General features: G+C 48.8%; 3 non-coding genes across 3 annotated transcripts; all 3 read right to left on the reverse strand.

Annotated features, from left to right (window-relative positions):
- Positions 1-137: 137 nt before the first annotated feature.
- TRNAM-CAU (transfer RNA methionine (anticodon CAU)) lies at positions 138-210 on the reverse strand. The gene has a single exon. It is a non-coding gene; the product is annotated as a tRNA-Met (tRNA).
- Positions 211-4678: 4468 nt separating this feature from the next.
- On the reverse strand, positions 4679-4751 carry TRNAM-CAU (transfer RNA methionine (anticodon CAU)). Its single transcript has one exon. It is a non-coding gene; the product is annotated as a tRNA-Met (tRNA).
- A 5149-nt stretch (positions 4752-9900) lies between these two features.
- Positions 9901-9973, reverse strand: TRNAM-CAU (transfer RNA methionine (anticodon CAU)). Its single transcript has one exon. It is a non-coding gene; the product is annotated as a tRNA-Met (tRNA).
- Positions 9974-11338: the final 1365 nt, after the last annotated feature.

Raw genomic sequence — 11338 nt, forward strand, 5'->3', positions numbered from 1 at the left:
ACTGCTATTTTAGACGGAGTTGAGAAAGTAAAATAGTGCGAAGCAGTTACACCGCGTAAGAATGGAATATACTTTCAGTATAGTGCCTAAATATGAGTGCACCATTGCGTCAGGGAGCAAAAATAGAGCGCCGCCTTTGCCCCGAGTGAGGATCGAACTCACGACCTTCAGATTATGAGACTGACGCGCTGCCTACTGCGCTACCGAGGCAGACAGGGTGCACGACAAGACGTGTCGAATCTCCTTACTGCTATTTTAGACGGAGTTGAGAAAGTAAAATAGTGCGAAGCAGTTACACCGCATAAGAATGGAATATACTTTCAGTATAGTGCCTAAATATGAGTGCACCGTCGCGTCAGGGAGCAAAAATAGAGCGCAGCCTTTGCCCCGAGTGAGGATCGAACTCACGACCTTCAGATTATAAGACTAACGCGCTGCCTAACTCTTAGTGTCGCTGTCCGTAACTCTTAGTGACCATCGGTTATCTTCCCTCCTCATTACATGTCCGGCCCATGCCCATTTCTTTTTCTTGATTTCAACTAAGATGTCGTTTACCCGCGTTTGTTGCCTCACCCAATCTGCTCTTTTCTTATCCCTTAACGTTACACCCATCTTTCTTCTTTCCATAGCTCGTTGCGTCGTCCTCAATTTCAGCAGAACCCCTTTCGTAAGCCTCCAGGTTTCTGCCCCATATGTGAGTACTGGTAACACACAGCTGTTGTACACTTTCCTTTTGAGGGATAGTGGCAACCTGCTGTTCATGATTTGAGAATGCCTGCCAAACGCACCCCAACCCATTCTTATTCTTCTGGTTATTTCAGTCTCATGATCCGGATCCGTGGTCACTACCTGCCCTAAGTAGATGTATTCCCTTACCACTTCCAGTGCTTCGCTACCTATCGTAAACTGCTGTTCTCTTCCGAGACTGTTAAACAATACTTTAGTTTTCTGCAGATTAATTTTCAGACCCACCCTTCTGCTTTGCCTCTCCAGGTCAGTGAGCATGCATTGCAATTGGTCTCCTGAGTTACTAAGCAAGGCAATATCATCAGCGAATCGCAAGTTGCTAAGGTATTCTCCATCAACTTTTATCCCCAATTCTTCCCACTCCAGGCCTCTGAATACCTCCTGTAAACATGCTGTGAATAGCATTGGAGATATCGTATCTCCCTGTCTGACGCCTTTCTTTATAGGGATTTTGTTGCTTTCTTTGTGGAGGAATACGGTGGCTGTGGAGCCGCTATAGATATCTTCCAGTATTTTTACATATGGCTCATCTACACCCTGATTCCGTAATGCCTCCATGACTGCTGAGGTTTCGACTGAATCAAACGCTTTCTCGTAATCAATGAAAGCTATATATAAGGGTTGGTTATATTCTGCACATTTCTCTATCACTTGATTGATAGTGTGAATATGGTCTATTGTTGAGTAGCCTTTACGGAATCCTGCCGGGTCCTTTGGTTGACAGAAGTCTAAGGTGTTCCTGATTCTATTTGCGATTGCCTTAGTAAATACTTTGTAGGCAACGGGCAGTAAGCTGATCGGTCTATAATTTTTCAAGTCTTTGGCGTCCCCTTTCTTATGGATTAGGATTATGTTAGCGTTCTTCCAAGATTCCGGTACGCTCGAGGTTATGAGGCATGGCGTATACAGGGTGGCCAGTTTCTCTAGAACAATCTGACCACCATCCTTCAACAAATCTGCTGTTACCTGATCCTCCCCAGCTGCCTTCCCCCTTTGCATAGCTCCTAAGGCTTTCTTTACTTCTTCTGGCGTTACCTGTGGGATTTCGAATTCCTCTAGGCTATTCTCTCTTCCACTACCGTCGTGGGTGCCACTGGTACTGTATAAATCTCTATAGAACTCCTCAGCCACTTGAACTATCTCATCCATATTAGTAACGATATTGCCGGCTTTGTCTCTTAACGCACACATCTGATTCTTGCCTATTCCTAGTTTCTTCTTCACTGTTTTTAGGCTTCCTCCGTTCCTGAGAGCCTGTTCATTTCTATCCATATTATAGTTCCTGATGTCCGCTGTCTTACGCTTGTTGATTAACTTAGAAAGTTCTGCCAGTTCTATTCTAGCTGTAGGATTAGAGGCTTTCATACATTGGCGTTTCTTGATCAGATCTTTCGTCTCCTGCGATAGCTTACTGGTTTCCTGTCTAACGGCGTTACCACCGACTTCTATTGATTGATTGATTGATTGAGTAACTTTTATTTTACAGTCCTGCAGAACGCGTATTAGCACGTCGCGGGCCGCTCCCACGTCGGGACCGACAGGCCTAGCCTGCCAGCCGCATCGTGGGCCTGCTGGACAGCCCAACGTTGCTCAGCCAGAAGTGGGTTGCCGAGGGCCGCCTCCCACCTAGCTGAGCTGAGGTCAGGGCTTGCTATAGAGATACATCCCCAGAGCATGTGCGAAAGTGTTGATCTATCCCCGCAAGCAGGGCACGCGTCATCAGTGTAAATCTCCGGATATATCGCATGTAACGTGAACAGGTTGGGATAGGTTTCTGTCTGCAACAGTCTGAATGTCAGTGCCTGAGGCCTAGTGAGCTTGGGGTGAGGAGGAGGGTATTGTCGCCGCGAGAGATAGAAGTGTTTAAGAAGTTCATTATAAGTGGCCGGCGCGTCCCTACCATGCATAACTCTCTCTTCGGCCGTTACAGCGCTTGCGCACTCCTTAATGATGCCCATGAGATTGTCGTTCATTGCTTCAACACTAAGGTCCTCTTCCTGAGTTAAAGCCGAATACCTGTTCTGTAGTTTGATCCGGAATTCCACATAATACCGTGGCCTAAAAGCCGCTACCATACGTTCCGTTCCTTCTTCACTTTCTATTTTAGTTTCTTGCACTGCGATAATGTCAAGATTGGTTTCCATGAACAGCCTGCTTAGCTGGTACTGTTTACGTTTAGAACCAAGGCCTCTTACATTTATACTTCCGACACGTAACGCGACATTGGTGGAATTCATTATGTTATGAAGAAGGAAAAGTAGCGGTCATGGCATACATTCACTGCCCATAACTTGCTGCACACTCACGTTTACCGGCATAGCGCAGCGAAAACCATCCTCTGGACTGTCGTTGTTGGATGCCATATCTATGAATTTCCATCGCGAAACTTGCGTCTTGTTGCAGTCACCCGCTACCCCACCGTTCCCCCGCAAACCCCCCCCCCCCCCCCCCAAGAAAAAAACTAAAAGGAAAAACGGAAAGCGTCTTAGGCACATTCTCATGCTATGTCAGCGTTGACGCCGCCGGTTTCCTATCGGGCGGCACATTCGGCGTCGGCTTCAAAGTCGGTCGCCGGACGTTGGTTGTCTCCAAAGGCGGCTCGCTCTGAACCGCTTTGATTTTCCCTGGTTCGCCGTCATTGCTCTCCTCAAGGGACCTCTTCGGCGCCGTACCGCTTGGGCCACTGGTGTCCATAGGGGTTGCCTTCTCCGCTTCTGTCTTCTTTTTGTCTTTGCTGCTGTCCTTTGTGGCGACCTTAGTCACTGCGTCCTTGGCAGACTTTTCCACGTCCGCGTCTGTTCTTTGCACTTTATCGTCCTTTCCATGCTTGACAGTGCTGCTGGCCCCGTCAAGCGTAGCGAGGACTTTTGCCTTTGAACCTTGCGTAACGTCGGACCCACCAGCCGCTTCCTCGGCATCAGCTGCATCCATGACGTGCTCTTGTACTACTTCGTCAGACTTTGCGGGGCCTGCGATGTTCGCATACGTCCGCACACATTGGCTCTCGTCGTGGCCAAAGCGCCGGCAAATACAGCAGCGCGGAACGCGACAATCCCTCCCGATGTGTCCCGTGCGGTTGCACCTCAAGCATAAGGGAGCCCTTCCAGGGGCTACGACAAGTGCCATCATACCGGCTACTCAAAACTGATGTGGCAGATCCTCAATGGTCACGCCCGCCTTCAGCTTCAAGGTTAAGGTGCGCGTTGTCGAACCTTTGTCCGTGATGCCTTGCACACGCCAGCGTTGTCTGGTCACGTCACCGGCTTTTCCATATGCTGCGAGTGCCGCGCGGACGTCTTCGCCTGGGACATGGTGAAGGAGCCAGAAAACCTTCACGCGTATCTCCTGGTTAGCCGGGTCCAACACTAGGCACCTTCTTTCTTTTACCTCAGCTTCGCCGCACGCCCACATTTTTTTCGTAGACTCCGAGTTCCTGAACGTAACCGCCCAAACGTGGTTCATCTGGAACGCCCCCAAGGTGACAACCTCGGGCAGTAGTCCCAGACGAACCAGCATGTCCCGGAAGTCTTCGGCGCGAAATGGCCTTGCCGTCACGTCCCCGTGAAGGAACACAGTATTCAAAACGCAGGGTCCTGTAGGCAATTGCGGCAAAACAACTTGGTATTCTTTGTCTTCATCGCCAATAAACCTGTTTCCGCAGCTCGGCTGAGCCGCAAACACCGCCCCACCGGAGCAAGTCATTCTGCGTCCGCACCGAACGGTAGCCGGAAGTGGAATCTACTGCGCTACCGAGGCAGACAGGGTGCACGACAAGACGTGTCGAATCTCCTTACTGCTATTTTAGACGGAGTTGAGAAAGTAAAATAGTGTCAAGCAGTTACACCGCATAAGAATGGAATATACTTTCAGTATATAGTGCCTAAATATGAGTGCACCATCGCGTCAGGGAGCAAAAATAGAGCGCCGCCTTTGCCCCGAGTGAGGATCGAACTCGCGACCTTCAGATTATGAGACTGACGCGCTGCCTACTGCGCTACCGAGGCTTTTTTTTTTTTTTTCTTTATTGCCGACTTCGACGTACTCAATCAAGGTTTACAAAGATAAAACGTGTGGACCACACTTTGGCCAACACGGTACTAAAATCTTTTTAACAGCGCTAATTCATCAAAAAAGGAGATCCATTGTGGTGGATCAGGCAGCGCTTTGAAAGCATCTCTTACACACACAACACTCTCAATGAAGTTTTCCCGAGCCGGTCGAACAACAATGTCACCGTTTTGAAATTGCAATCTAGTTTTCCACATAGCGTGGAGGCTCAGGATCATAATAAGATCATACGGGACATCCTCGGCGCTATCAATCGGTAAGAAGCGTATTCCATATGGGTCCAGGGGTAACTGTTTTTTCAATGTTCTCTACAGAACAACCCAGTGAAAGATGGCGTCCCAGCAATGTAGGAATGCATGTTCTATTGTTTCCGGTTTTTTACATAATAAGCAGTCGGTGCTCTAGGGAATGAAAATACCCTTCCCGTGAAGCCAGGTCTTAACGGGAAGTGTGTTTGTGTGCAATTTGAAGAAAAAAGGCTTAGCTGACGGCCGTATTGGCATTTTTTTTTTTACTTTCTTTAGAACGTCTTGTCCTGGGCCTCCACGTTGCGGAGAACGGTACAAAGGTGGAGGGAACATCGTGTCCACGAGATCTCTGTATAGTTTTTTCTTGGTAACGGTGGACAGGTATTGCTGTGAAAAACGTACGTTCAACATCTTATATGAACATACCACTTCACGTAGGTAACCAGTCACTGTTCCTGGCATATTGTGAACAGCCGAAACAATTAATCCTGGAAGTTGTCTACACAGCCGTACCTGTATCACTGCCCGGAGAAAAGGATCGTTTTGATCCCGTAAAAACACAAACCGTGAGACGACTTGTCGCAGAAACAAATGAGCTAAACCAAGCCCACCTTTCTTGACCGGGAGGAACAAGTTCATTCGACTCATCCTATCCCAGGTGGAGGCCCAAATGAAAATAGCGAAAACACGGTGAACTTTTTGTACGCTTACCCTCGCAGCACACAACACATTCATAACGTACCATATCTTAGAAACTAAAAAAAGGATGCAAACAGTGGCTCTAGAAAACATTGACAATTGTTTTCCTCTCCACCCGTCAGCCTTTTCCTTTGCTTTCGACACTTGATCTAGCCAGTACGATTCAGGTTCACGGTAATTTCCGAGAGGCACACCCAAGTATTGGGTTGGTAACGTCGACCACTTCAGTAAATAAAAGGTCTCCGGCGTGTCTTTCCAACTACCATGCCAGAAGCCGTAACTCTTATCCCAGTTTATCTGGGCTGCAGTTGAATCACAAAAATTTTCAACGACAGTCGTTGCCTCCTTAATGCTCGCTTTGGTTGTGCAGAAAATCGCGATATCGTCGGCATATGCCAAAATTTTAACGTGTGCTGCCTGCAGCCGATAGCCTGCTATGCGCTCGTTATTTCTGATCGCCAAACAGAGTGGTTCGAGATAAGCAGCAAATAGAAGGGGCGACAGCGGGCATCCTTGCCGCACCGACGAGAGCACGGGAAAGCTATCGGTGAGCTCCCCATTAACAATGATGCGCGTTAAGCATTCTCTGTACGCCATCATGACGCCTTCCGTTATGACTTTGCCAACGTTCGCATGTTCCAGTATGGAGAACAAAGCCTTGTGCGAGACGAGGTCGAAAGCCTTTGCCAAATCGATCTGCATCATCGCGACGTGATCGCCAATCACATCGCAGCACTCAAGCACACTTCGAGCCGTGTGTACATTCGTTGCACTGCTGCGGCCTTTAATGCCACAAGTCTGGTGCGGCCCTAACAATGTTTTAATTACACTTTGCAGTCGTTTGGCCAAAGCTGTCATGAATATTTTATAGTCGACATTGGCTAGAGTTATCGGGCGATATGACCCTGGCAACAAAAGTTTTTCCTCGTCATCACTCTTCGGAATTAGCACGATATAAGAGGTTGTGAATGACAAGGGCAATCTTTTTCGCTCATACGCTTCGCCGATAACTTCGTGAAGAACACGGGCCAATGCAGACTTGAAGGTTTTATAGAAAGTGGCCCCCAAGCCATCTGGCCCAGGTGCTTTACCAAGGGATAACTCGTCTATTGCGCACTCTATCTCACTCAGGCTAATTGGCAGTTGCAGGCGTGTCGTGACTTCTTCATCGAGCTTTGGCATCAGTGAGAGAAATTCATTCTGGTAGCTACATTTAGGATTCCGCGGATGAGCTAAAATTGGTTTAAAGTGATCGGCGATCCCTTGCTTCATATCATTTTTGTCGGATGTAATGTGATTGCCTTTAGCTAGCTGGCGGATTTCTTTCCGACAAGCGTACTTCTTCTCGTCTGATAAAGCTCGTTTAGTTGGAGTTTCTCCCGCCCACAACTTCTCAGACCTTGATCTCACAAGTGCTGCTTTGTATTTTTCTGTATCTATCCTTTCTAGTTCAGTTCTCACTTCCTTTAATTCGTTAACATACACACCAGGCTCGACACTTTCCATGCTAATAAAAAAATGCAATTGCTGGCGAAGCTTTGTTTCTGCTTGTTTCAGGTTGTGTCGAATGACACTGCTTTTTTCAATGGCCATTGTTTTTACTTTCTGTTTAAATTCTTCCCATCGAATGGCAAAGCTTAATGGCTTGGTTGAAGTCAGGTTTTCTAGTTCCTTCGCTACAGCATCGACAAAAGGATCGTCATTCAACAACTGCGCATTCATTTTCCAGAGATCCCAGTTAAAGGGCCGTTTGCTCTGTCCTTTCCCGAACATGGCAGTTACCAAGCAGTGATCACTGTATGCTACAGCTTGCACATCATATTCACAACATAAGGGCACTAGTTCGGCTGACACGTATAATCTATCTAATCGAGCGTGGCTGTCACGTTGGAAGTGGGTAAATCGCGGGCGACTACCGCTGGCAAAAACAGTACCCACATCTTCCAGGTCATAATCATGCACCACTGCGTTTAGAAATTCGGCACTCTTATCACGAACGCGTGAACATTTTGCTCGGTCTTCAGCATAGCAAACACAGTTAAAATCACCCAGCTGTATTACGACCTTGGAACAGTTTACGTACGCTTCAAGACGCTCAAAGAAGGATCGACGGTCCGTTTCAATATTCGGCGCATAGATACAAATAGCACGGTAATCCACATCCACAAAACAGAAATCAGCCACTAAGAAGCGCCCAGTTTCACACGAAAACACTGACTGCACACAAATGCCAAAATTATTTCTTATGAATATAGCGCAGCCGCCTCATCCACCAACCGCATGACAAACGCACACGTCAAAGTGCGCTCTAAAATTGGACACCATTCTGTCGGTTAGCTCTTGGCTCTCAATTTTCGTTTCTTGGATTCCTACTATGTGTAAGTCATTATCCAAGAGGAGACGACTTAGCTGACATTGCCGTCTTCTTGCACTGAGCCCTCGTACGTTTAACGTAGCTACACGTAGCCTTCCTTCGACAATAACCGCCATGGCTACACGGTAGAGTGGTGCCCATCATAGTTACACAGGTATGAGCGCTCATAAAGGTGTGCCGATAACCACGTGGAATGCCTTTAAAGGAGACGCAGCTCGACCTTCCGGAAAGGCCACTCAAGTGCAACTTGGGCCCCCTTGCCTGGCAAGGTTCTAAAAAACTAGCGCTCAGGATGACGGCCATTGCACTCACCAACCCCCCAACCCCACTCGAACTAGACAGCACGGAATTACGGAGGCGGTTTACCCGCCTGCCGTGGATCGACCGTAACGTTCGGCCGAAGCTTCAAGGTCGACCTCCTTATACCTGGCGCTTTGGGCAGTGGCTCGTCTCCGTCGCTGCTGTCCTGTTTCGCCGTCCGGCTAACGGTCTGGTTGTGGGGCCGTTTCCCCGTCGGTTGTGAAGTTGGCCGGTAAGGGTACCCATGCCTTCAGGTTCAACGATGCAGGAGGTCACCTCCGCCTCACGTGGGGTTTTCTCTTCAGCATTCGGCATGGCCGCGGTACCCTCTGCAGTCGCTTGTTGGTGTCCTGTGACAACAGCCTGAGCGACTTGTTTCTCCTCCTGTTCAAGCCGCACCGCCGGCTTTGCCACGACGTCAGCTGCTTCACCCGCCGCGGACGACGTGTCTTCCATGTCCGCCTCGTCCATGAGTAGGGCGGAGTTGTCCTCGTTGCCCACGGGTCCGGTGACGCTAGCGTACGTGCGCTCACACTGGCTGTCCTCATGAGCGAAGCGTCGGCAGGCACCACACCGTGGAATACGGCACTCGCGACGAATGTGGCCCGTGCCGCGGCAGCGTAGGCAGAGAGGAGCCCTGCCCGGCACCACCACGAAAGCCAGTTCCCCAGCGACGCTCACCTGATGCGGAAGGTCGTCGAGCTTTACGCCCGGCTTCAACTTCAGCGTAACGAGCCTTGTTGTTGAGTTCTTATCAGCCACGCCGTGAACCCGCCAGCGCTCGCGGACGACGTCGGTGACCTTTCCAAGTGGCGCGAAGGCAAAACGTACGTCCTCGTCAGGAACGCTGGGCAGCAGCCAATGCACTTTCAGGAGTACGTCCTATTTGGCGGGGTCGATGACGAGACACCGGCCCTTCTTGACCAGCAGCTCTCCGACGCAGACGATCTTTTTCACCGCGTCGCTGTCCTTGAAGGTCATGGCCCACACATGGCTCATACGGTAGGCCCCGAAAGCAGCCGCTTCCGGCAGGAGCGATAACTGTGCGAGCGCATCCCGAAAATCTTCCACCCGGTATGGGCGGGCCCTGATATCACAGTGTAGAAAAACGGTATTCAAAAGAAAACGCCCTGTTGGCAGACTAGGCAAAACAACTTGATACTCGTCGTCCGAGGCAGAAATCCTGTTACCGCGGCCCGTCTGGGCCGCTGAAGCCGCTCCTACGGAGCCCATGATTTACACGTCCGTCACGCTCGGTGGCCGGAAGGGGAATCTACTGCGCTACCGAGGCAGACAGGGTGCACGACAAGACGTGTCGAATCTCCTTACTGCTATTTTAGACGGAGTTGAGAAAGTAAAATAGTGCGAAGCAGTTACACCGCGTAAGAATGGAATATACTTTCAGTATAGTGCCTAAATATGAGTGCACCATTGCGTCAGGGAGCAAAAATAGAGCGCCGCCTTTGCCCCGAGTGAGGATCGAACTCACGACCTTCAGATTATGAGACTGACGCGCTGCCTACTGCGCTACCGAGGCAGACTTTTTTTTTTCTTTATTGCCGTCTTGGACGTGTAATACAAAGTAACATATGGTAAAACACTTTAGCCACACTTGGGCTGAGGCGAGTGGTGCTAAAAACTTTTCATTTGTGACAAATCATCAAACAGTGATATCCACTCTGGTGGATCAGTCTGAGCCCTGAAACATTCGCGAAGATAAACTACACTTTCGATGAAGTTTTCACGTGTGGATCTTGTATTTATGTCTGCATGTCGCACCTGCATTCGCGTTTTCCACAAACTGTGGAGGCCAAGAAGCATAATTAAATCGTAGGGCACTTCTTCACTTTCAACTGATAAGTACCGGATGCCGTAAGGACTTAAAGGGAGTTCCTTTTTAATCGTCCTCTGAAGGACATCCCAATAAAAAATTGGATCCCAACATTCTAGGAAAACATGTTCCACTGTCTCGGGCTTCCTGCATAACAAGCAGTTTGTTGTCCATGGCACGAAAAAACCTTTATCATGCAGCCAGGTTTTAACAGGCAGCGTACCGGAATGCAGCTTAAAAAAAAAAGGTTTTGACCACAGGTCTAACGGGCATGTTCTTAACTCTTTTTAAAATATCTTGCCCTGGGCCTCCAAAGTGTGGTGTCCGATAAATGGGTACCGGCAACATCACGTCAACCAACGCTTTGTACAGCTTTTTCTTATTGACATTACATAGGTATTCAGGACTGAAACGTACTTCCAGCATCTTGCACGAAAGAACAACCTCGCGCAAGTATCCTGTCACAGCACCACACATGTTATCACAGGAGACTACCCTTCCAGGGAGCAGTCTCTGTAGGCGCACTTGCATAACAGATCTTAGAAAGGGATAACTTTGATCACGCAAAAACATAAATCGCGAGACCACTTGACGCAAAAAAAGATGCGCCAGGCCAAGGCCTCCGCTTTTAACGGAAACAAACAGGTTAGTTCGGCTAGTTCCTTCCCAGGTGGACGCCCAAATAAAAACAGCAAAAACACGATGCATTTTTTGAATAGCTGTTCGGGTCGCACACAGCACATTCATGACATACCAGAGCTTCGAAATCAAAAAGACATTACAGATAGAGGCACGGGAAAACATTGATAGCTGTCTTCCTTGCCACGCGACCGCTTTCTCTTTCATTCTCGAAGTTTCTTCTTTCCAGTACGAGCTGGGATCCCGATAACAATCCAGAGGTACTCCTAGATACCGCGTTGGCAAGGTGGACCATCGAAGCCGAGAAAAACAACCCGGTGTTACGTCCCATTCGCCATGCCAAAAACCGGAACTTTTTCCCCAATTGATCTGACTTCCAGTCTGAGCGCAGAATTTTTCAATCACAATTGTCGCTTCACAGATGCTCTGTCT

Source organism: Dermacentor andersoni, chromosome 3, assembly GCF_023375885.2.
Source record: "Dermacentor andersoni chromosome 3, qqDerAnde1_hic_scaffold, whole genome shotgun sequence".
Lineage (NCBI taxonomy): Eukaryota > Metazoa > Arthropoda > Arachnida > Ixodida > Ixodidae > Dermacentor > Dermacentor andersoni.